The sequence below is a fragment of the Trichosurus vulpecula genome, chromosome 3, assembly GCF_011100635.1.
Source record: "Trichosurus vulpecula isolate mTriVul1 chromosome 3, mTriVul1.pri, whole genome shotgun sequence".
Taxonomy (NCBI): domain Eukaryota; kingdom Metazoa; phylum Chordata; class Mammalia; order Diprotodontia; family Phalangeridae; genus Trichosurus; species Trichosurus vulpecula.
In genome coordinates this window covers 434,533,397-434,558,559 of record NC_050575.1, presented here as the reverse complement: position 1 = coordinate 434,558,559, position 25,163 = coordinate 434,533,397, and the positions used below count along the sequence as shown (strand labels likewise).

At 44.5% G+C, this 25,163-nt stretch overlaps 1 protein-coding gene across 7 annotated transcripts in view; it reads left to right on the top strand.

Annotated features, from left to right (window-relative positions):
• Nucleotides 1-25,163, top strand: part of ZNF638 (zinc finger protein 638) — a 150,058-nt gene that overhangs the window by 49,757 nt on the left and 75,138 nt on the right. For 4 of the 7 annotated variants that reach the window (XM_036750233.1, XM_036750231.1, XM_036750230.1 and 1 more), the window contains exon 1: nucleotides 16,425-16,534. The exons of 2 other annotated variants lie outside the window; for them this stretch is intronic. The gene's annotated coding sequence lies outside the window, so the exon portion shown is untranslated. Of the gene's footprint in view, nucleotides 1-16,367; nucleotides 16,535-25,163 lie in introns of those variants that run through there. One more of the 7 variants, XM_036750232.1, reaches the window with a different exon arrangement.

Below are 25,163 nucleotides of genomic sequence, written 5' to 3'. Positions count from 1 at the left end.
ATTCATAGTTACCAAAGAACCAATGGGTCTGGGTTAGCAAAGCTGAAGTGTAGTTACAATAGCTTGCCCAGAGTTTCAACGCTCCTTTCGTGAGTGAGCTCCAAACAAAACATCTGGGTTTCTTCAAAGCTGTGGGGTTCTTAACAATGGCTACCCAGAGTCTCCATACCATCATACTTCCAGTGACTGAGGGCCCCAAAGAAAATGCTAACCTCTGAGTTTATATACTCTTTTTAGGGCCTGAAGGGTTCACACCTAATCAGCAAAAGGGTGTGAGCCTGGGGCTTTATACCTAGTTAGCAAAAGAGTGTGTGCCTGGGGCTTAGCACCTAGTAAAACTTAATCAAAGGCACTTGATTACTTTAGCATTCTCAAAGGGAAAACAGTAAAAAGAGTCCCACCTTAATTACCAACACAAGGAGTAAGTGGGGGGAGCATCTTTTCATCTCTTTATTCCTGTTTCACTTGATCTTCATTATTTTGTTACATTTACTTTTGACTTTCTGGTGTGTTGTAGTTCCTTACGTTTACATCGTTGTGATCACTGTGCACATTGCTTTCTTGGCTCTGCTTTTGTCCTTCTGCATCAGTTCATAGAGATCTTCCCATGCTTCTCTGTATTTATCACATTTCATCATTTTTTACAGAGCAGTAGTATTCCATCACATTCATGAGCCACAATTTGTTTAGCCTTTATCAAGTGGATGGGCATCAACTTTGTTTCCAATATATTTTGGAGTATATGGGGACTTTTTTCTCATCAATGACTTCCTTGGGCTGTAAGTCCAGTAATAGAGTCTCTGGTTCAAAGGGTATGGACATTTTCTTCAGCTTATCTACATAATTCCAAATCATTTTTCAAATTGTATCATTTCATAGCTCCACCAACATTATATTAGTGTGTCTTCTACAATCCATCCAACATTTACTGTTGCCATTTTTCCTCATTTTTGCCAATTTGCAGGGTGGGAGGTAAAACCTCAGAGTTGTTTTGATTTTTGTTTCTCTTATTATTAGTGATTTAAAATATTTTTCCATGTGGTTGTGAATACTTTGCAGTTCTTCTTTTGGGAACTGTTTGTTCATATCCTTGGACCATTTATCTATTGTGGAATGGCTATTAATCTTGTATTTATTTATTAATTATTTCTATATCTTGGATACTAAACCCTTGTCAGAGAAGTTTGATACAAAGATTTTTCCCCCCATTTGAACACTTCCCTTCTTATCCTAGATTCATTAATGTTGTCTGTGCAGAAGCTTTTCAGTTTCAATAATCAAAATTATCTATTTTATCTTTGGTAATTGCTTCCATCTCATTTGGTTAAGAATACATTTCTTACCTATAGCTATGAGAGATACATGATCTATTCCTCTTCTAATTTATATAGTATGACCTTTAATATTAAGATATTATATCCACTAAGAATGTATTGTGGAGTGTGGCATAAAGTGTTAGTCTAAGCCTCATTTTTGCCAGACCACTTCCCAGTTTTCCCAGAAGTTTTTGTCGCATAGAGAGTTTTCCCCTAGGTAAATTCCTCTTTATCAAAGACTGGGTATTAAATCCTATTATTCTGAATCTTCCTTGTCTAGTCTTTTTCCGATGATTTATTTCCCTATTTTTTAAATCAATCCCAAATGGTTTTGATGACTGCTGCTTTATAATAGAATTTGAGGTCTGGAAGAGCATGCTGTTCCTCCTTTGACCTTATTTCTTTTCATCATTTCTCTTAATATTCTATATATTTTATTTTTCTTTTATTTTTAAATTTAATTTCTATTTATTTGGAACTTAAATACAAGAGGACAAAAAAATATTTCCATGTACATAGCACAACATAAAAAGAGGATTCAAGGCAGAACCAAGATGGTGGCTGGAAATCAGGGACTTGCCTAAAGCTCTCCCCCAGGACCCTCCAAACACCTATAAAAAATGACTCTGAACAAATTCTAGAACTGCAAAACCCACGAAATAGCAGAGGGAAGCAGGGCTCCAGCCCAGGACAGCCTGGATGATCGCTGGGTAAGGTCTATCGCACCGTGCTGGGAGCAGAACGGAGCAGAGCCCAGCGTGGGCCATGCCTGGACCAACTAGGCCTGGGAGCTGGGCGGAACAGGCCCTAGCACCCTGAATCAGTGAGCTGTGGCAGTTACCAGACTTCTCAACCCACAAACACCAAAGGCAACAGAGAAGGTTAGCGGGAAAAACTGGAGGAACAGAGTGAAAGGAGTTTGCTGTCGTCCACCGACCCAGGGGCGGCTGAGGTGGTGCAGCTGTGAGGCTGCTTACAGAGCGACAGCTGCAGTTGCTTCTGGCCCCAGGCCCACCTGGTGGGAGGAATTAAGTGGCAGATCAGAGCAGGCGTGCAGAGCCTGCTTAGATCTGAGTCTTGGTCCAGGTTGGTTCTTGGGGGAGGAGGAGTGCTGGTGTGGCAGAGCTTGCTGTGTAGAAATAGCTCTGAAAACAACAGCACAGCCCCTCAAGCTTGGGACAAAGTACTCTTTACAAGCAGTCATACCTTTGCAAAAAGCTCAAGGGTCAAGTAGCTGGCTGGGAACATGAACAGGCAGCAAAAAAGGTCTCAGATTCAAACTCAGACTTTGGAATCTTTTTTTGGTGACAAAGAAGACCAAAACATGCAGCCAGAAGACGTCAACAAAGTCAAAGAGCCTACATCAAAAGCCTCTAAGAAAAACATGAACTGGTCTCAGGCCATGGAAGAGCTCAAAAAGGATTTGGAAAAGCAAGTTAGAGAAGCAGAGTAAAAATTGGGAAGAGAAATGAGAGTGATGTGAGAAAACCATGAAAAACAAGTCAATGACATGCTAAAGGAGACTCAAAAAAATACTGAAGAAAATAACACCTTAAAAAATAAACTAACTCAAATGGCAAAAGAGCTCCAAAAAGCCAATGAGGAGAAGAATGCTTTGAAAGGCAGAATTAGCCAAATGGGAAAGGAGGTCCAAAAGACCACAGAAGAAAATACAGCCTTAAAAATTAGATTGGAGTAAGTGGAAGCTAGCTATGAGAAATCAAGATATTCTAAAACAGAACCAAAGGAATGAAAAAATGGAAGAGATGTGAAAAAAAGAGGATTCAATATAAAAACCATGAAATTCTATTTCATACTGTTTACTTTTTTAAAATTATGTAATAAATATTACACCTCGTTTTCACAGCTACTCTGCTTTTCCGTGCTTCCTTCTAAGTTTTCTTTTGTTCTCTGCTGTGCACTTTTTATTTAAGTGTGTATGTGTGTGTGTGTGTGTGTGTGTGTGTATAAAACCCTTACTATACAAACTTCTATTTATCAGTTCTTTCACTGGATGTGTATAGCATCTTCCTTCATAGGTCATTTGTAGTTGATTTAAGTTATATTCAAAATGACTTCGTTGTTCAAAGTTGTTCTTAGAACAATATTGCTCTTTCTGTGTACTTGATTCTGCTTATTTTACTCTTCATTATTTCATGCAAGTTTTTCCTTGTTTTTTTTTTTCTAAAATCAACCTGCCCATCCTTTCTTATAGCACAGTAGTATTCCATCACAATTATATACCACAACTTGTTCAGCCATTCTCCAGCTGATGGGCATCCCCTCAATTTCCAGTTCTTAGCTACTACAAAGAGAGCTGCTATAAACATTTTAGAACATATGCATTCTTTTACTTTTTCCCTAATTACCTTGGGAAACAGATGTAAAAGTGGTATTGCTAGATCAAAGGGGATAGGTAGTTTAATAACTCTTTGGGCACAATTCCAGATTGTTCTCCAGAATGGTTGGGTCAGTTTACAGTTCCACCAACAGTGAATTAATGTCCCAATTTTTCCACATTTGTGGCTTTCCCCTTCTATCATTTTAGCCAATCTGATAAGTATAAGATGATATCTCAAAGTTGTTTTAATGTGCATTTCTCTAATCAGTAGTGATTTAGAGCATTTTTTCATGTAACTATATATAGTTTTGACTTTTTCATTGAAAAACTGCCTGTTCATATCCTTTGATATGAACATTTATCAATTGCGGAATGACTTGAATTCTTATAAACTTGACATAGTTTTTTCTTTTATACTTAAGATATGACACCTTTATGTGAGAAGTTGTCTATGAAATTTTTCTCCCAATTTTCTGTTTTTTCTAATCTTGGCTACATTAATTTTTTGGGGGGGAGGCAGGGCATTTGAGGTTAAGTGACTTGCCCAAGGTCACACAGCTAGTACATGGGTCAAGTGTCTGAGGTCGGATTTGAACTCAGGTCCTCCTGACTCCAGGGCCGGTGCTCTACTCACTGCGCCACCTAGCTGCCCCTCATCTGATTTACTTCTAACTGCTGTCCCCCTAATCAGCACCTTTTAAAGAATATCTCCCTTAACCCTCCTCTTTCTTAATCTCCTCAACCCACTAAGAATCACTCCTTAGTCCTTTTTGTTCTACATACCCTTCTAAAAGTCCCTCCTCCCAGATCCTATCCCCTCTCCCTTCTATTTCTTTATACATTTAGAAGACCTTTATACCCTTCTAAGATGGATGTTATTCAGTCTTTAACCCAGTTCTGAGGAGAACAGAGTTCCAGCACTACCTGCCCTCCACCCAGTCTGCTTCCTTTGGTAACAGTTCTTCCATTCATCCCTCCTTTGTATGAGATAATTGCTCCATTTTACCTCTCCCTACCCAATTTTATTTTTTAGTATTATCCCGTCTTACTCATTTCAACCCCAAGCCTTCCATCTATCTATGCTCTTTCAAACTACCCAAGTAAGAATAACATTCTTAGGACTACACATAGCATTTTCCCATGGAAGAAGCAAACAATCTGACCTCACTGAGTCCCTTATAATTAGTCTTCAGTGTGTTTCTCCTGGATCTTATATGTCGAATTGTCCATTGATTTCTGGTCTTTCCATCACAAATACCTGAAAGTCTTTCAATTCATTAAATATCCTCTTTTTTATTTTCCATTCAGGATTATACTCTGCTTCACTGGGTAGGTTATTTTTGGTTGCAAACCCAGATCCTTTGCTCTTCAAAATATAATGTTCCACGCCCTTTGATTTTTTAATGTAGAAGCTGATAGATTCTGCATCATCCTGACTATGGCTCCAAAGTGTTTACCCTGGTGTTTTCCCCTTAGTTAGTTGTAGTATTTTCTCCTTGACCTGGAAATGTTACAGCTCGGCTATGATACCCTTTCGAGTTTTCATCACGTGGTGATCAGTAGATTTTTTTTTCTGTTTCTATTTTACCCTCTCATTCTAGCACTTCAGAGCACTTTTCCTTAATAACTTCTTGTAATGTTGTATCTAGACTCTTTTTAGGTCATCCACCAATTCTTGTTCTCTCTCCTCGACCTGTTCTTCACATGAGTTGTTTTTCTAAAGAGATGTTTCACACTCTCTTCTGTTTCTCCATTGCTTTGATTTTCTTTTATTATTTCTTGGTATCTTATAATGTCATTAGCTTTCCCTTGCCCAAGTCTAGTTTTTAAGGAGTTCTTTTCTTCCTTAAGTTTTTGAATCCCTTTTCCATTTGGTTGACTTTCTTTTCATCATTTTCTTGATTATCTTGGATCGTCCTTATTTTTTTCCTTTAATTTTCCCTCTACCTCTCCGATTTTTAAGGTCCTTTTTCAAGCTCTTCCAAGAACTCTTTTTGGGCTTTTTGAAGTAGGAGTGGCTTTTTTTAACTTCACTCTCTTCTTCTGAGTGTGAGCACAGATCTTTTCTGTCCCCATTGTATCTACCCATGGGTGGGTTCTTTCTCTTTTGCTTACTAATTATTATTAATGGCTTATAATTAGAGTTAGGTTCTAGTCCCCAGGTGTGAGGAACGGTGCTCCAGGTCTCAGGCCCTTCTTACTGTTATTTTCTGAGCTCTTCTGGGGGCATAATCTCAGACACCCTCTGCACCCCCAGCCACAATGCAAATGCTCTTGCTCCCTGGGGCCCCACCCAGCTGCCAACTTCTGCTGTCCCCACTGCCCTGGAGCTGAACCCAGGCCAGCTGGTCCCCACCCCTCTGTCACTGCACTCCCTGGGCGCATGAGCTGCTCGGTCCACAGAGAGTCCTTCCATAGTCCTCGGATCTGAGGTCAGACCCAGACCCTGCCTGTGAGGTGAAAAGTCCTGAACCGCCTGCCCCGCCCCCCCCCCCCCCCACTTGTTGTCTGTAGGCCTAAAAGTGTTTGCACTTCTAGAGGCCTGTCTTTGTTAAGGTCCTCTCAGGTTGTCCTAGGAAGTCACCTGCTTTACCCCAACTTCTAACTGTTTCTGCTGCTCTAAGTTCATATTGTTTGTAGGAGAATTATGGAGAGCCTGGTATTCCATCCTCTGCCCAGAATCCTCTTTGTTATTCTTTTATCAAGCTCTCATCCTCCCTGGATCCTATCAAAGTGTGTGTGACCCTTAAACTAGCCTAGCCCTGCTTGGTCTGTTCAGCCCATTCTCTCATCACGCTCCTCCTCAGGACCCTCCCATCACCCCAGGACCAGCCTGGATCCCTCCCACAATCTTCCTGCCTCAGATTCAATCTACCTGGCAAATGGTGAGATTTCTTAAGACTGCCCATTATGGAGAATCTGTAATAATGTTTTTCCCTTTGGCTGTGGGAAGGCTTGAGTCTAATTCAAGTAGGACCCGGAATGTTGGTGTTTTGGGATCTCAGACACCCTTAAAAACATCTGTCTGCCTAGCCTCATCACTCAAGGTCACACAGCTAGTAAGTGTGTCAAGTGTCTGAGGCTGGATTTGAACTCAGGTCCTCCTGACTGACTCCAGGGCCGGTGCTTTAGAGACTCACTGTGCCACCGAGTTGCCCCCATTCTTTAATTCTTTAAGAAGTGCTTTATAATTGACTCTAGTCTTTTGTGTTCTTTGGCATGTTGATCCCTAGATAATTTATGCATTTTATAGTTAACTTGTGGAATTTTCCTTCCTAGGATTGCTTCTTGTGTTTTCGTATACAGAAATGCTGTTGATTTTTGAGGATTTGTTTATGTAACCTGAAACTCTGCTGAAGCTGTCGTCTTACTTAGATCTTTGCTGATTTCCCAGTGTTTTCCAAGTAAACCATCATATTGTCAACAGACAGGGATAGTTTTATTTTCTCCTTACTCATCTTCATTCCTGTAATTCCTTGGTCTTGTCTTATTGCTTTTGCTAACGTTTTCAGAATTATATGCAGTGATTGTGAAAGCAGGCCCCCTCGCTTCACTCCTGTGTTTATTGGAAAAGGACTGGTGTGTTCTCATTGCACATTACCCTTGCTTTTGGTTTTAGAGAGATGCTGTTTTCTTTTATAATGTAAACATATTTTATTCCCCCCCGGCAAATTACACGTTAAAACAATGATAGATGATTTTCATGATATTAAAAAAAGTCCCTCTATATGTTTTAGGATTTTTAGCCTAAAAGAGTGTTTGTCTCAGGCTTTTTCTTCATCTGTTAAAGCATTATGTGGATTTGGATATTTTGGTTAAAATATGAAAGGTTGATGGTTTTCCTAATGTTGAACCACTTTTGCATCCCTGGTATAAATCCCACTTGATCATAATGAATAATTTCTTGGGCAAATCACTGTTATTTAATGACATTTTGTTTAAAATTTTGGAGCCAATTTCCAATAATGCTATTGGCTTATAGTTTTCATGTTTTATCTTTCTCTGGTATAGTCATTAGGGCTATATTTGTTTCATAAAAGGATTCTATTGGGCTTCTTTCTTTCTCAGTTTTCGAGAATGATTTGTGAACTGCAGTACTGCTGTTTAAAAGTTTGAGAGGATTTTCCTGAATCTTCAGTCCAGGGTTTTTTGGTTTTGTTTTGTTTTGCTTTTGGTAATTCCTTTATAACTAGAACTGTTTCCTTTTCTGAGACTGGGTTATTTAAGATCTCTATTTGGTCTTCTGATATTTGGGGAATTTTATATTTTTGAAGATATTTCTCCATTTCTTTTGTGTTCTCAGTGTTATTAGCATATAACTGCATATCTTCTGGTTATTCTTTTTATTTCTTCTGATTTTGCTGTGATTTCACCTTGTTCATTGGCCATTTCATTGATTTGATTTTCTGCTTTCTTTTTTATAAATCAGGTTAGCTAAGAGTTTATCATTTTATTAGTTTTTTTAAACCAACTTTTAGTTTTATTGTTTCTGTTTTTGCCAATTTATTTTCCTTCTAATTTTTAATTTTTCTTTTGTGCTTATTTTAGGTTTATTTGTTACTCCTGATTTAATCAAAGAAACAAAGGCCTGGCTCATTGAGGGCACTTGATTAAATGTGCTCCAAAAAGAGAAAACAATAAAAAAAAGTCCCACCTTAATTACTGACACGATCAGTGGAACCCCCTCCCACCTTTCTTATTTTCTCCTCTTTTCAGTCTTTCCCCCACCTCCTCACCCACTCCCGAAGCCCTTCCTGGCTGGCCCTTGATTTGACCCTGGCACATCACTCCCTTCTTTCCCCATCTCTCATGTACCTCCTATGTTGTAATGTATTCTCACAAAGGAAGTGTTCCCCTCTAGGCAGTTCATGGCCGTGTTCTGTCTGGAACGCCCACCCCCTGTCCACCACTTCACTGTTACCTCTGCCAGATTTCCACCATCTCCTTGTGTAGATTAAGAAGCCGCTTCTTGCAAGATCTTTCTGTTGTCCGTCTGTGGCTGCTGCCATCTGCATTTATTCACTCCTGCATTTCTGTTGATTGTGGTGTTTGAGATGCAAACCCTCTTTTCAGTTATAGTTTTCTTTCTAAAAGTGTTTCTCACTTCTTTATTATTGAATATTCATCTTTTGTCCTGTATATTTAAGCTTCTATCTGCAGGATAGTTCACCCTGTGCTGCACCCTAAGCTCCAGTACTCTTGGAACACATTATTCCATTCACTCCTTTTTCTAGTGGGTGTAAAATAGTTTGGAATTATTCCAGTGTTCTTTCCTTTGTATTGGAAGGCTTGCAGAATTTGTTTCTAAATTGAATTGTTAAATGTAATACTATGTGTCTTGGAGTTTTCAGCCTTGGATTTTTTTCTGGAGGTGATCCGTGAATTCTTTCCACTGGAATTTCATTTTCTATGTTCAGAAGTTCTAGACAATTTTCTTCTATTATTTCCTTCATTAAGTTTTTTTTTTTTGTATGTGTGCGTGTGCTATCATGTCTTCTGGGAGACCTATGATCTTTTGCATCCTGTCTTCAAGATCCATATGTTTTACTTGCATGGTGAGCACACTTTCTTGGGATGTTCTTGTTTGTTGCTTTTCTTCTTTTTTCTCTTCTTGTCTTTTACTTTTGTGTATTTGCATTCCTAATCTCCTGTTCTCTCTTTCGTTTCTTTGGTGAGGTTTGTTGCAGATTGCTGTTGCAGATTGATGCTTTTTCTATTCTGCTTATTTTTGCTATGCAGGACATAAATTCTTTCTCCTAATTCTCATTTCTTTTTTAAACCACTCAGAAACAGTGTGTTGTGGTTCTCTGTTCTCAACTTCCCTAGGGTTCTCTGTCTCATAAATGCTGGGTCACTTTCCATTGTTTTGTAACATTTATTCACAGATGCCTGAACTTGTTTACTAGATCTGGGGGCCACACTGCCCTCTGATTTAGCATTTTTCCTGTTGATTTATCAGTTTATGTTCAAGGTGTTTGAGATTTCTTCTTCTTAGAATCTTTGGTACTTTCAGTCTCTCTTCCCCATCCCCTTATTTTCCTCTCACTTCTCCCTCCCCCTTTCCACCCTCCATTAAGTTTTCCTTGGGAGCCAGATCTCAAAGCATCTCAGCCTCCCCCTTACACAGGGCAGTTCATGGAGCACCAACCAGCTTAGGTCTCTGCCCCGATTGACTTTTAGGTGATCAGAACTAGCTGAAGTTGGTCTCTGTGCTCTTCCCTCAGAGTGCTGCCTGGCTCCCTGCATGCCCGGTGTCCAGTCCTGGTGACCTTTCCTTCCTTCTGTTCCTCAGTTCTCCAGCCCAGAACCAGCGGTTCAGAGCCTGCTTTCCCAGGCCCTGGCAGATCAGAGCTGGGGTATAGGGGATGGGTTTTGATGTAGGTCTGTGTGGTGTCCGTGGGTCTGCCAGGGTAGCCTTGATGCTGGTGGTGTGCTAGGTGGAGGAGGGGTCCTAAGGTCAGTGAGTGCCAGTTCCTGGATTTTTGTTCTTGTTTTTTAACCTTCTCTTGGATTTTTGGTGCCCTAGATCATGGAAATAACTATTGTTCTTTTATGTTTGGCACATAATTTCTGTTTTGGGGAAGTTTGAGAGGTTGTGGGGATCAGAGAAAATGTCTAGTCGGCTGTATTGTTGCTCGTGTGATTGGGAAGAAAATATTCAACATTTCTAATATTAGCTATTTAGCTTGAATGTTTGGTGAGCTATCAGAGGTAGAGGATTCTGAGAGCTGGAAGGAACATCTGGGGTGCAGACACGGTCTCTTTCTGATTTCTCATGGTGGTCGTGTCTCTTCTAATCTTGCTTCCCCTTCCTCCCATTCATTTCATGATGAGATGCCCCTGAGATGTGGAGGCTGGGCTCTAGTGCTGGAGCTGTGTGAGGGTGAACCACCCCTCCCTCCATCTACAGAAAGGCAGGATGGTACTGAAGGGTTTCTTAGGGATTTTCCAGCTCTCCCATTATATAGTTCATGGTTGTAATGACCAAAAATATACAATGAAATAGCAACTTAGGAGGCATGCATTTCAAAAATGGAATTGTAATGCTGCGTCTTGACGTTTCTCTTTTATGCTTTAGGTTAGGAGTGTCTTGTGGGGAGGGAGTGTGTCTTTGGAGCCCTACTTGTGGTTGCTTTTTACCAGGGGGTGCTCAGTAATAAATCTGATTGGTGAGCATGGTAGCTCTGCCTTCTTTAGCTCAAGAGCGACTCAAATCGTAGCAAATCTGAGGAAACAATGTTTGTGTTTATACTGAAATACATGTCAGGCCAACTAGCCACGCTGTCAACGGGGCAAAAGCAGTGGTGGGGGTAGCAGGGGCAGGGGTGTAGCCGACGGCTCAGGTTTGGCTGCAGGAGCGCTGTTAGAAGGGACCGTTTAGCTCTAGGTATGGTTCTGAATACGGAGACAGGCGCATATACAGAGAATTCTGCGAATGGATTTGTCCAGTCATTATGCCAAAAGGAAGTTTATTTGGGAAGGAAGTGGCATTATCCTCCCCACTAGCGTCTTCCTTCTTTTGTAATTAGAAAAAATAAATGGAGGCTGATTTGTCATGTTGGGGTCGTGCTTCTTGGGAGACCTGGGATTTCCATTTCCAATTTTCTTATTCTAAAGGACTTTTTAATGAATTCTCCTTTCATTGTTGCTAGAATTATTACTAGGAATTTTCATTCTTGGGGCAAGCAGCAGGGAAGGACCCTCAAACGAACTTTGTAATCATGGAAATAATACAAGAAGTAATTAAGACAAATTGAGTTGCTCTGGGGAAAGAGCACTGGTTACCAGAGTGATTCATGGAGTGGGGGGTGGTGGGGCGTTAACAGCACTTAGGTCTTCTTTCCTTCCTTCCCCCAGCACTCACAAGACTAAGACCCATACAGGGCCAGCATGGGTGGGCATTGTTGGGCGGAACATCCACACGTCTAATGGCACAGCTCCGTGTGAATGTCGCCTGCTAGCTACTTATTTTCACTAATTCTTGTTAACTAGGCTCTAAGTGCAGTTTGTCTAGCTGCTGGTGTGTATGTGTTAAATCTTTGCACCTTCCAGATTTACCCACCCTAATTGTGACCACTCCAGGTGGGCAAACTTTTCTACTATGGCCAACTTATGCAGAGGCAGCTGGGTGGGTAACGTGCTGGGCCTAGTGTCAGCAGCAGAGAGACCCTCCATGAGTCACTCCACCTCTGTCTGTCTCAGTAACTATGAGATGGGACAATTACAGCACAGCCACAGCCCTCGTCCTTCTTTCCTTCACCCCAAAGCCTTTCTGATTGAGATAACTGAAAGCTGAGCTTTCACACCACCTCCTATGCTAGAGATAGAATTTGTTGTTTTTAGTCACTTCAGTCATCTCTAATTCTTCATGATGGAGTTTTCTTGGCAAAGGTATTGGAGCAGTTTGTCATTTCCTTCTCCAGGTCATTTTGCAGATGAGGAAACTGAGGCAAAGAGAGTTAAATGACTTGCCCAGGATCACTCAGCTAATAAGTGTCTGAGGCCAGATTTGAATTCACAAAGATGGGCCCAGTGACCTATCCACTGCACCACCCAGCTGTCCCTGAGATAGAATAGATATTAAAAATATATATATGTGTGTGTGTACACACACACACACACACACACGTATACATATGAGCCAGAATAGAAAAAAACCTAACAAATTTGACCCACTTCAGCTAAACAAAAGGCAAAACTTTATTCTTGGGTTCTCCTAAGGGAAAAAAAAAAGTATATCCCCCTCTCTGGGTTACTCTCCAACTTCTCCTCGAAGGGTATGTTGTATATTGGGTGCTGGGGAGAGGGATGACCATTCTTGTCAGTAACCTTGTGGGTCTGCAGCACACCTTGGCACATATTCCATTATCAATCAGCCAGTAGACATAATTAACTCTCAACAAAGGCATTTACTAAAGTGGCTGAATAAGAACAGTAGGTACTAGCCACTTTGCCCATTAACCTGGGGTACAGGGCCCCACAATACACACAGCTGGACTCAAATTTGCAGTCCACTGATAGCAAGGAGCATATGTAGGACACACACATGCAAAGGCACCTCCTGCCTTCCCAAACTGCCCAGCCTGGAAGGCCTTGGTCTCTTCAAGGAAGCCTATTCAGCTCCCCTTGGGGGGCAGTGCCTTAAGGCCCCCCCAGGGTATGCTCCTTGACCACAGTCAGTGCTTCTTTGGGTGCTCTGATTTCTGGCCGCCAAGGGCCATACTCCTTGAAACTGCTTCCTCTCTGGCAGGCCTGTTTCTCTTCATCTGGGCGAGTGAAGAGTGGATTTCTCTGTTCCTGGATGGAGGGCCTTAGACTGGTCCAGAAGCTCCTTTTCAAAGCCACATGGCTGATTTGGGGTGGGGAGTACAATGAGAAAGTCCCTTCCTTCCCTGGCAGTGGTGGGAAGTGCTGCCCACATCTGCCTCTAGCTAACACCTCTAGGGGTATGGTGTGGCTGATTGGTTTTCTTGGCTGGGCCTCATAGTTCCCTCAATTAGAGAGGAGTTCTCTGTCACCTTTAGTCAACAGCTCACCAGTATTTTGTGCTTACACTCTGTCTTAAATCAGTGGCCATGCCTAGTGTTCCCCTTCTCCCTACTCTTGTGGCCCCATGTTTGTTCATCCCTCACCTGAACTATTTTTTTTAACTTGGCATTGAATTTATTTACACACTAGTCAAGTTGTGGAGAAGAACTATGACCAATGGAATGAATCATGAGAAAGAAGAAACAGAACCAAAAAAAAAAAAAAAAACCAAAACCCACAACCCAACAACAAATGCAAAAGAGAGAAAAAAAAGGGGGAGAGAAAAAGGCGAGCATGAAGTGTGCCTCGATCTGCATTCATACTTCATAGTTCTTTCTCTGGATGTAGATAGCACTCTCCATCCTGAGTCCTTTGGAGCTGTCTCTGCACCTTGTGTTGCTGAGGAGAGCAAAGTCTGTCAGGGTTGGTCCTCACAGAATCCATATATCTGTGGTTGTGTATAACATTCTCCTGGCTCTGCTCCGCTCACTCAGCGTTATGTCGTGTAGGTTCTTCGAGGTTGTTATGAAGTCCGTATCATCCCCATTTCTTATAGCACAATAGTATTCCATTACCTTCATATACCACAGCTTGTTCAGTCATTCCCCAATTGATGGGCATCCCTTTGATTTCCAATTCTTAGCTACTACGAAAAGAGCCGCTATAAATATTTTTGTACATATGGGTCCTTTTCCCACTTGTCTCACCTGAACTATTTATAAATAATTTTTTATTATTCTAAACTTGAGCATTTCCATATTCAAAGAAGAACAGAAAAATATTGTACATGAAACCATGAATCTCAATTTGGCACAACTTTTTTCAGTGTCCTATATACATAAATATATCCTGGGCAAGTCATTTATGTGTGTGTGTGTTTCAAAGTTATCCTATTTACATGTTTCCTTGTGAGGTACTTTTAGTTCTATTCTTTGCACTTTTCAAAAAGCACATTATTGACATTCTCAGCCTTACCCTATTCTTCTGGCCTCACTTCCATCAGCCACCACCTCTCCCTTACAATCGTCAAGCAGATGGGTCATTCCCTTGGACTTCGGCAATAGCCTTTCGTTGTTGCTGTTTGTGTTCATCCTTTGTTCTCAAAGAGGACAGATGCCGTCTGTCAGGAGCGTAATGGATTGAAGTGAGGAGGAGCTGGGAAGTTATGAGCCTCACTCTCTCAATAGCCTCCTAATCGGTCTCAGTCTCTTTCCTCTCCAATCTAGTTTTTACACCACTGCCCAAGTGAGATTTCTGAATTGTGGGCCTGGCTGTGTCCCTTTTCTCCTCAGCAAATTCTATTGGCTCCCTGTCAACACCCCTCTGTCATTTAAAGCTTGAGCTCCAACCTTCCTTTTTAGACTCATTACATCTTAGTCCTCTGCAGAAGCCTATGGGGCACAGCAGAGACAAGGCTGGCTTCAAACTCTGGCTCTAGTACTTGCTGCCAGTGGCACCTTGGGCAAGGCATTCCCTCTGAGCCTCTCAGATGTGGAGGTTGGACTAGCTGAGGCCTTTTTCACATCTAGATCTGGGATTGGCCTGTTTGGAATGTCATTTCTCAGCTTAAGGGCCACCTCTTACAGGAGACCCTTTTGTATGCTCCCAGCTGCTCCTAAGCCGCCTTGAACTAGAGGAGAGCTCTCAAACATGCTTTTTCCCCCAGAAAATGGAAGCTCCTTGAGGGTTTCATTTTTTTGCTTTCTTTTTTTTTTTAACATCGCATATTGATTTCTTTATTCATTTCAAAGGAAAACATGCTCTGCATCATAGAAATTTGCAGTTTTCATGTATAAGTTTGCTTTTCTCTTTCATAGTATATATGGAAACGCTTATGTAGTATTAATTTCATAATAGAGAAATAAAATGGGAAGAAATTTTTAAGAAAGAAATTTGGGTGATTGACATTCTTCATCCACCTGATCTTTCCTTAAATGAATGATTAAGTCAAACTCCTTTAAGGGATTATAGCTCTCTTACAGGAACTCTGCAGTGTTCAAAGGTTTGATGTAAGCAGTTCGGGTGTCAGGAGGCCCTCATTATTCAGAGGGAATCCCTCTTTAATCAGGAGTTCATGCTGGAACTCTCCCACCAAAGTGCACATTTTTTGTTCAGGGTGCCTTTCTCTTTCATGCCTTTTCTGATATTTATCATTAAACCTGGTTATGTTCTGTTACGTAGCCTAAGAAACGTCGAGTGATTCTGATATAAAAATGGGAGCCGTCTTGTACGCCCATCCGCTGAATCAAATCCACAGCACCAAGGGATCCCTCAGTCTTTACATTTTTACACGCCCGGACCCGAACCACTCATCAAAGTCCGTGCCTCCCTAGCGCCCTCCATCCACGGTGGGGGTCAGGGGCTGCTGACATCCTCCTGGTTGCCTTCTCCCTTCAGATAGCGGTCCGTGCAGCGCGCTGGGCTCCCCCACGTGCACCTGATGGGGTCTGTCCCGGCTTCGTGTTTCCTTTGCACTCCCGGTGTGTGGTGCATGCGTGTCGATCAGAAAGATAAGACACACAAAGTTCCAGATTTGCGACTGAAGCTGGCTCCATGGCACTCTGGCAGAATGTTCATTCCATAAACCAGACCCCCGGATCTTCCCTGCGGGGGGGAGGGGTGATGGGAAACTTAATCTGGACCGCGGGCTTAAAGGGAGGGCCAGATAGCGTCTCTGCCCCCGGGGCGGGGGGGGGGAGGGGGCGCGAGACCGGGGTAGAAGGAAGCCCCCTCCTTGTACGAGTCGCTCACTCCAAAGATACACCGGGGGCGGGCGAGACGCGACAAAGAAGGGAGGCAAGGGGGCAAACAGCCCCGGCCCTAGGAACAGGTGCAGGCCGCGGTGGCTGGGGCACGGCCAGTGCAAAGGTGCGGAGACGGGAGCAGCGTTACTCGGGAGCGGAATGTCGGGGTGACACGGTCACATGTCTGGCGGGAGCGCGCCCCAGAGCCGGGGACCGGCAGGTGCACGTCTAGAGAACCTGCGAGAAAGACAGCGCCGAGCCGGGAGGGGGCGGCGGGCCGAGCGGCGCGGGCCAGCACGCATGCGCGCCGCCGCCACCTCCCTCCCGGAATGGGCCCGAGGCCGGCTCTGGCAGCCTCCGAACGCCGCCTTCTCTCCGCCTCCCTGGGGCCCGCTTCTCATTGGCGCATTGGGGCAGTGCGCAAGCGCTCCCGCGGCTGGGGAGCCGAGGGGGGGGGCGGAGGGCGGCGCAGCGACAGCGCTGAGAAGCGCGCATGCGCGGCGAGGCAGCCGCGGGAGCGGTAGCGGCGGCGGGGGCTCCCATCGAAGGGAGTTGGAGAGGCTGCGAGGGTGAGAGGGCCGGGGCCGTCGGTCCGCTTGGCCTAGGTAGGACGGGGTCCTCGGGGCCGGGCGAGGGCGGGAGGCGGCGCTGGCGGGGACCGAGGCGGACCGTGGGGAAGGGGCCCTGGCCGTCCGCCGACAGGTTGGTTGTGGGGCCGGCTATTGTGTGTGGTGTCGCAGCGGCGGCGGCGGCGGCGGAGGCCGGCGCCTAAGATGGCGGCGGCACGGGGGGCGGGCGACCAGAACGAGGCCGGCGGGCCCCCCTCCCGCCGCCGCCCCACCCCCCCAGCCGCGCGAGCGCCCCTCCCCCCGCGCCCGGCCGGGCTCCCTCCCCGGCGGCGGTGGCTGCAGCGCGGCCCCCGGGCCCCGCGGTGGCGCAGGAGGCGCGGGGCCGAGCAGGGCCGGGAGCGTGCGCGCGCCCCTCCCCCACTGCTCTCCGGGGGGGCCCGCGGCGGGGGCGGGGGTCGCGGCGGGGGCGGGTGTCCATCACCTAGGGCCGGCCGCCCTCCTCCGCCGCTCTCGCCGTTTCGCCGCCCCCATCCCCAGCTCCGAGCCGGCAAGACGTAGCGGGCGGACCGGGGTGAGAGCAGCTCCCGGGGTCTGCGTCCGCCCGTCCGCGCGGGGGCCCCCGGGGGCCGCGGCCCCCAGTCCCAGAGGGCCCGAGTCCCGGAGCGCGGGCCGAGGCTGGCCATCCCCTGTCGGGGCGCCCGAGGCAGACGCGGGACGGAGCCTCCTCGTGGGACGCGGCGCTTCATTTCATTGTTGTCGAGAGCGGTTCTCGGGGAAACTCGTGCGTTTGTTGTAGTTACATAACGAGGGGCGAGGACGAGCCTTCGGCAGTCCGGGCCCCCCCACGGCTGCGGGGGCCTTGGGTGCGGTGTGTGCACGAGCGGCCGGAGACCAAGGTCACGCAGACGGCCCGACTCGGGCCGGGGGAGGAGCCAACCGGGGCTAAGGGCTGTTATCCTCATTTTACAGCTGAGGAAACTGAGGCAAGTAGGGTCACGAGCAGGAAGCGCCCGAGGCCTGATCCCGGCGCTCTGCCCTTCATGTGCAGCGGCCTGGGCACGTCCCAGGTGACCCGTTGATTGGAAGCCGGGTATTTAAACATGCAAGCCGGTGTTATTTCCGTCGCCTCTTTTTAAGTAAAAGCCTGCAGCCTTGTGGGTGCCAACGAGCCGTCCCCTTCTTTGTGGTCAGGATGCTCCCCGGTGCGGGCGCGGAGCCGGACGGGAGCATGGCCCGGAAGGGGCCCTGGAATCCCACCCCTGCAGCGGGGGCGCACCGCCCTCCGTCCTCCCGGCTGCCGAGGGGCCCTCCATTGCTGCTCTGCCTGGAGCCGCCTCTGTGCCCCCTTTCCCAGCCCGCTCCCCTCCCACACGGTCTGCGCTTCAGGGCCCTCCCCATGAAGACTCTTCCTCCGCCGTGGCCCGGCCTCAGCCCTTGCCGGGGCTTGGTTTGCCCCTCGGACTCCAAAGGCCGCTGGAGATCGGTGTGTGATGGGGGTCGGCGTCCCTCACCCTTCTTGGGCCTTAGTCCTCTTCTTTCTCTTGCCAATCTTTGGTCATTTGCTTCTGTGGAGCAGATCTGTATTTGCAGCCCCGCCATCTAACCTGTCTCCTGAGGGCGTCTCTCACTCGGTGTATCTCAAGTAAGTGCCTACTGTGTGCCAAGTGCTTTGCAAATAGCTCGTTTTCTCTTCGTAACAACTTAGATGCCTACGTTCTTTCCCCCTCCCCCCTCATATACGGTTGAAGAAACTGTGCCGAGAAAAGTGTCAAAGGAAAGATTTGCATGCAGGTCTTTTCAGCTCCAGGCCCAGCCTTTTAGCCTCGGTGCCACCTAGCCGTCTCTTACTACTCATCCCCTTCACTTAACTTGTTACCGAGGTAGGTGGTACAGGGGACCCGGAGTCAGGAAGATCTAAGTCCTAGACGGTTACTGCTTTGTAAACCTGGGCCAGTCAGCCTGCCTCCGTTTCTTCATCTGTATAATGAGGGGGGAGGGGGAAAGAACATAAGTATCTAGGTTATTATGAAGAGAAAATGAGCTATTTGCAAAGCACTTGGCAACAGCACCCCTCTCCCAGGGTTGTCGTGAGGATCCTATGAGATCATAATTATAAAGAGCTTAGCAAATGAATTCTAGTGGTTATCTGTGGTTGTTCCTTGTCTTCTCGCTTGTCACATTCACTTGTCAAATCCTGCTTCTCTGCCTCTCCCTCAGCAGCTTGTCTTTCCTTCCTCTCTGTTACCACTTCTGCCCTGATGTGAATGAGCCATTATCAGAGTCTGTGATTCCTCAAAACCCTTCAGAAGATGATAAATTTGAGTGCCAGCTCTGATAGCAACCACCTATGTGTGTTCTTGGGCAGATCTCTCAAATGAGGAGTCTGGGCCAGGATGGTCTGGGGCGGGGCTCTGGATTGAGAGTTAGAGCTTAGTCTTGGGGGGGTGTGTGTGTATGTGTGCTGCTCACGTGCACCTACCTTCATCTGCACAGGCAGGAGGTTGTGCTTCGTGACTTGCCTTGTGATCCTCCTCTTTTCCATGGCTAAATCCTATAAACGCTTAATGGAATTGCACCGTCCCCTCTGAGCATGCTCCTTAGTGCCCGGCCCGTTATTTACATCCTGGAGCAGCTGGCTGACTCCCATCCATTTCTGCCTTCTTCCTTTTGCCCTCTGTCAGAAGTGCTTTCCCAGCTAGCCTTGCCTGTAGAACTCTGGCTCCTCATCTTGCAAGCCCGGCTTGGATGACATTTTTCTTCATGGAGTTGTCTCTGATCCTTTCTCATAAGTGACCGCCGTTCTCTCTCCAGAGCTTGCACAGTCCTTGGCACACAGTAATGTTTCTGCGCTCCTTGCCTCTCCAGGATATTGTGCATGATAGACGGACTGGGGGCTCAGTGAGGCAACAGTTCTCATTTTACTTGGAAGCAAACATTTTCATCGCAACATCTATTCTCTTTGTCTTGTGATCAAACAACGCAGGGCAGCAATTCATGGAACTCGGTCCTTCAAGACACTCTTACCTTTAAGTACTTTGTATCTTCAGTCTTGCTATTGATTGACATGGTTAATGAATGTTTTTTTTAAATAGATTTGAATTTTCTTGGATCATTTTTTTCATACTGCTATTTCCTTATCTTATCACCCTATTGGATCGTAAGCTCCATGTGGGTCATCTTGCCATGTTCATGCTTTCCTGGCGTAGTGCTCTGTACACAGTAGAGAGTTAATAAATCCATTAAATTTCTGTAGTGTAAGACATAGTGAATCCAATTAAATTACTCATTAGCATCAAAGATAAAATTTTACCAAGAAATAAACATAGCTTACCAGTCGATCTCGTTTTAATGTATTTTCCTGAGAATGATATGAGATAGCAATTGAGACCTCAAACTGAAAATGATCCCATTAAAGAGGAAAAAGCGGTGTCCTTGGAGTCAGGATATGTCTGCTCTAGTTCAGTTCTTCTCTTGGAGAATCTTGGGCAAGTCCCCTCATTTTCTTTCACCTCATTTTCTCATCTGTAAAATGGGGATAATATAGCTGTTCCACTTAGTTTACAGAGTAGCGTGAGAACCAAATGACGACTCCACCTTGTGCATTAATGTAGGTAGTACTGTCACGTTCACTGATTATTTGCTTGGGACCTTCTAAAAGGGTAGTGCAAGCATAATCCCTATCATACAGATGAGGAACCTGAGACTGAAAGAAGTTAAGTGACTTTTATGTGGGGCCCTAGTGAGCCATGTATCCTAGCTCTGTCCACCTGCATCCACCTCCTTTGGCTCTCAAAGAATGGAGACTTGGGGCGGTGGTAACAGCTGAAGGGCTTACGGTGGCCCTGTCAAGCAGATAGTGCCAGCTCTTAGAAGCTGCATTTTCAGGTGAGAAAGCTGAGTTTCACAGAGGTTATGTGACTTGCTGTTGGTCACCCACAGTGTCAAAGAAAGGATCTGAACCCAGCTCTCTGGGGCCCAAGCCAGTCTGCTATATCCTTATATGTATCTGTGAAAGTGCTTTGTAAACTGACGTTTGCTGAAGGCCCCTGCTTCCCCCACCTCCCTAGAGGAAAAAGGAAGGAACAGAACAGCGTGTGGGGAGGCAGGTGTGGTCAGAGTTGGCCAAGAGCATGGCTACATGTATGACTTGGGGGTCTAGGATATTGTTTGTCACTTCCAAAGATTCCCTTAAGGGCAGAAGTTCATGGTGGTCTTTTTGTCTTGATACTTGACTGTTGCTTGCCTTTCTGAAATTTTTTTAAATTTTCATCTCCCATTATTTGTCTGTTTTCCATATTAGTAAATAGCTGCCACCCCCCTCATCACATCCTGCTCAACCCCGTATTTCACTAGCATTTTACTGAGCCAAAGATGCCAGTGTCAGGAAGAGTCCTGTATATGCCAGGCATTGTGCTAAGTTCTGGGGTTACAAAAGCAAGGCAAAAAGCTTCTGCTGTCGAGCTCAGTCTGATAGGGGAGACAGTGTGCACAAAAGCACAAGCAAGAGAATGATGATGCATTGGAGATAGTCAACCGAGAAGGCGCTAGCATTAAGGGGATCAGGAAAAACTCTGTATGGAAGGTGGGATTTTAGTTGGGACTTGAAAGAAGCGGAGAGGCAGAGATGAAGGGAGAGAGTGCCGTGCATGGGGTTTAGCCAGTTGGGATTTGGGAAATGGAGTGTCATGTTCGAAGAATGGAGGCCACTGAGTGCTCATGGGTGTGTGTGTGTGGGGGGGGGGGTAGTAATGTAAGAAGACTGGAAAGGTGGTAAGCGGCTAGGTTAAAACTGGAGGTGATAGGGAGCTATTGGAGTTTAGTGACTTGGTTGTTGTTTGTATTTAAGGAAGATTAATTTGACAGCTGTGGAGGATGGACTGAGGAGAGAAGAGATTTGAAGCAGGCAGACTCACCAGTAGGCTATTATAATAGTCCAGGTGAGAGGTGTTAAAGACCAGCACCAGAGTGGTGACAGTGAAAAAGAAGGGGGTAAGGGGGGGAATGACACGCGTGCAGGACATCAAGTTTGAGATGTCCAAGAGACAGTGATGTGAATCTGGAGGTTAGGAGAGAGGTCAAATAGACCTAAGAATCAGAAGCACAGAGATGATTGACTCCATGGGGACTGAGAAGATCCCCAAGTAAAAGAGAGGGAAAAGAGAAGAGAGTCCAGGACAGAGCTCTGCTAGAATGGGCGCCCTTTATGCCATGCTTGGGAAAGAGGCAGGCATTTTAGTACCTATTGCTCATGCTATGGGGAATGTGCAGAAACTCTCCTAGTCTGGGTAACAGAACCAAGGGTTCCTTTTTTCTTCTTTGAAGATGTTTCATTTAAGTAAGCTAAATTATAGTCTTCAGTGTACTTAGGAGTGATATCAACACCCCCAAAGGAAGGATTACCTAAAACTTCATGTGGAGATTTCCCCAAATTAATTTTGGACACTATGGTATATGAATTGACTATCAGTCCAGCCATTATAGGGGCCGAATATAATATAAAGGTGAAAGGGAACCCTAAACGTAGGTTTTGGACATTATGGACACATAGGTTGTTTGTAATTTTTCACTATGCCAAGTGAAGCAACTGTCTTTTACGTCCTTTTTAATAACATTTACGAGGACTTCACCATCCTTCTGAGGTTTGAAGCCTCAGTGTCATCCTGACACATAAGTCTTTAAGATATACTTTGTGATTAATTGATAATGATTACATCAGGACAAAAGTTTTGTATAAAGACCAGTAAGATCAGTTTAGCTGACGAAGTTGGGAGAAAATTAGGTTCCAGTCATTTACCTCTCTGAATTTTAAGTTTTCTGATCTGCAAAACAAGGGCTAATTAGTCCTCCCAATATTGAATATATATGCATATATGTACACATATATGCATATATATTTACTGTTTTTGCCAAATTGAGTTTGTTTTAATTTGTTTCTTGAGTTTGTTAGAGTTTGGACAGTTTTTCAAGTGACTAACAGCTCATTTCCTCGTTCGTAATTACTTCATAGTAGTTTCTGGATATCAGATCTTTTTTTTTAATCAGATCGTTTTGCCATAAAGTGTTCCTAGTCTGTTTCTTTATATTGGATATATTATTTTCTGTAGTATAACATCTTGTGTTTAATAACATTTAAGAGTTGGATGTCTGATTATTCCTTGCATTTGTTCATTGAGTATCCGAGGGTTTGAGTTATAATATACCCAGTTGTGCCACTGCCCGATTCCATAATTTTGGGGAGAAACATCCCCTCTTTGGACTTCACTTTTGTCATCTATAAATTAGGCAGTTAGACTAAATGATCTATTTCTCAGATCCGTTTCATTTCTAATTCGTATGTTCAGTGTGGACTTTTTTTTAATGCTATTACCTAATTTTTCAGCGCTTTTAATGAATGAATACTGATCTTTCACACATTTTCTTGTCTTCTAGACTTCCTATTTGGTTCAACTGATCTGTCTGATCTTTCCCGCATTTTTCAGTAAGCAGGGTAGCAGCACAGTGGATACAATGCTGAATTTGGCATGAAGAAGTTGGGGGCTCTGTACCGTCTTTTGCTCTGTGACTTGTGGATGAGCCCATTAAACCTCTCTGAGTTGCAGTTTCCTCTTTTGTAAAGTAGGAGTAATATTTATAATGTCCATCTTGATTAGGGTAGTTTTGAACCTCAAATGAGGCAACATATGTAAATCACTTTGCAGAATTTTAAAGTGCCATAGAAATGTTTTCTGTCATTAATTATCTGGATAATTTCTTAATTGGAGGGTATTCTGAACTTCGGCAAACCCTCCTTTATCAGTTTTATTTTCCTGGCTCCTCTTGACAACTTGCTTATTCTTCTAGGTGATAAATCTGTTTATTTTCACCAAGTGGAACCCATTGGCATTTGGACAAGAATATCAATTTGGGGAATATTAACATTTACTGTGGACTAGATTGGCTTGATGTACCTGTATACAAGGAATATCCTTCTAATTGTAGTTGTCCTGGAATATAAGCACTGATATGATTTGACTGACTCATTGAATGTGGATCTCTATGAACAAGTTTGGAAAGAATATAAGACACTGTTTTGTGTTTTAGATTTAACATATAAAGGAACGTTGAGTTAGAATAGGCTTTGTCTTTTGGGATAGTGCTTCAATTCATTTAGCGGGAGTTCTTAACATTTTTTTGTGTGTGTGTGACATGAACCCCTTTGAGAGTCCTGGTTAAAGCCTATGGACTAGAGTCCATGATAATAATGTTTTTAAATGCTTATGGGATACAGGATTAAGGAAATCAATAATAAATACAATTACTAAAATATTAAAAAATTCAAGGACCCCTGTGGGGTGGGGAGGCACTGGTGGATAATTGATGAAAAACCCCTGTCAGAGCCCATACCTGCACACTCCTTGCTGGCAGATTGGTAGTTTTTGAGAGAGTAGTAATTTTACAGGTAGTAGCTCCCAAGATCTCTTGGAGTATTGCCCTTCTTGCAACTTCCTTCTTTTGGGAGCCCCCACTCCCGAGGGAACAGTGAACTTTTATCTGTCTTTGTATAATTTTTTTGACCAGGGAAATCTGAGAGTGCGAGACCAAATTGCTTAATGTGAACTTTATGCAAAAAAAACTTTGTTCCAGGTCCCCCCTTATTCACTGCAGTCCAGAAACAGAGCCTGGAGCCTGGAGTCTGTGGTCTGAAGCTCTTTGTTGTGGTAGTCTAAGGTGGCCTTTTTTAATCCTCTTAATATATGGTAACCAAGTTTCTAGAAGGAGACTCGTCTTCTTTCTGTTTTATGTCACTACTGCTCATTAAGCTTTGCACCGCCTTGAAAACAGCCAATGACTTAAAGGTGCCAGTCCTGTTTGTCTTTCCCATCCAGCATACCTCAGGGTAGTGTTGGAAGGAGGAGAGTAATTTTATCTTAAACTAATCGTTAAAAGACGTGGGGGAAATCGTATAAAACTTTTCTAACCAAAACTTGGTTCTGCTGAGGTTTTTAGAGTGTTTGTGGGCATGCTGTGACGGTGGCACACCAGTGGTTTGTATTGCACATCCCGTTTTTTGATGGCTTAATATCGTAAAGCACCAACGTTTCGCTAGATACAGTAAACTGTTTTGGCCTTAATCCTAACAATCCCTAATGAGGAAACTAGACGTCCCTTAGTTACAAACAGACTATTAGGTTAAGAACTTAATATTTAGCATAAAGCACAATTTTAGGTTTAGGATCCCTGGAATGGAACGGACTCTAGCTAGCCTTGGTTCCATGCCCCTTGATGAATTTTTGGCCTTGTCTGTGTAAAGTAGAATGAGTACAACTGACCTCTTTTGAGTTCGCCTGGGCGATGGGACCTGGCTCTCAGAACATCGTTGCTACCGTTAATGGAGTAATTCTGAGAGCTCAGGTTCCTGGGAAACCGAAGATGAAATGTCTCTCTTCCACAATGCCAGGAATGGGACACCAGGAACCTCTTAGTTGTCTGTGGTATTGGCCCTTCCGGAAGGGTCCTAACAAGGTACGGTGGCCCTTTGAAACCCAGAAAGGCGTTTCCTTTGTGCTTGCCACTCTAGCTCCCTTTCCTATAAAACTTCTGAAAACACTTTTTAAGGTTGATGGGGTCAGGGTTATTTTTTCTTAGGGGGAGGCTAAACTTCGTAATACTTTACATTTTTTTTTTT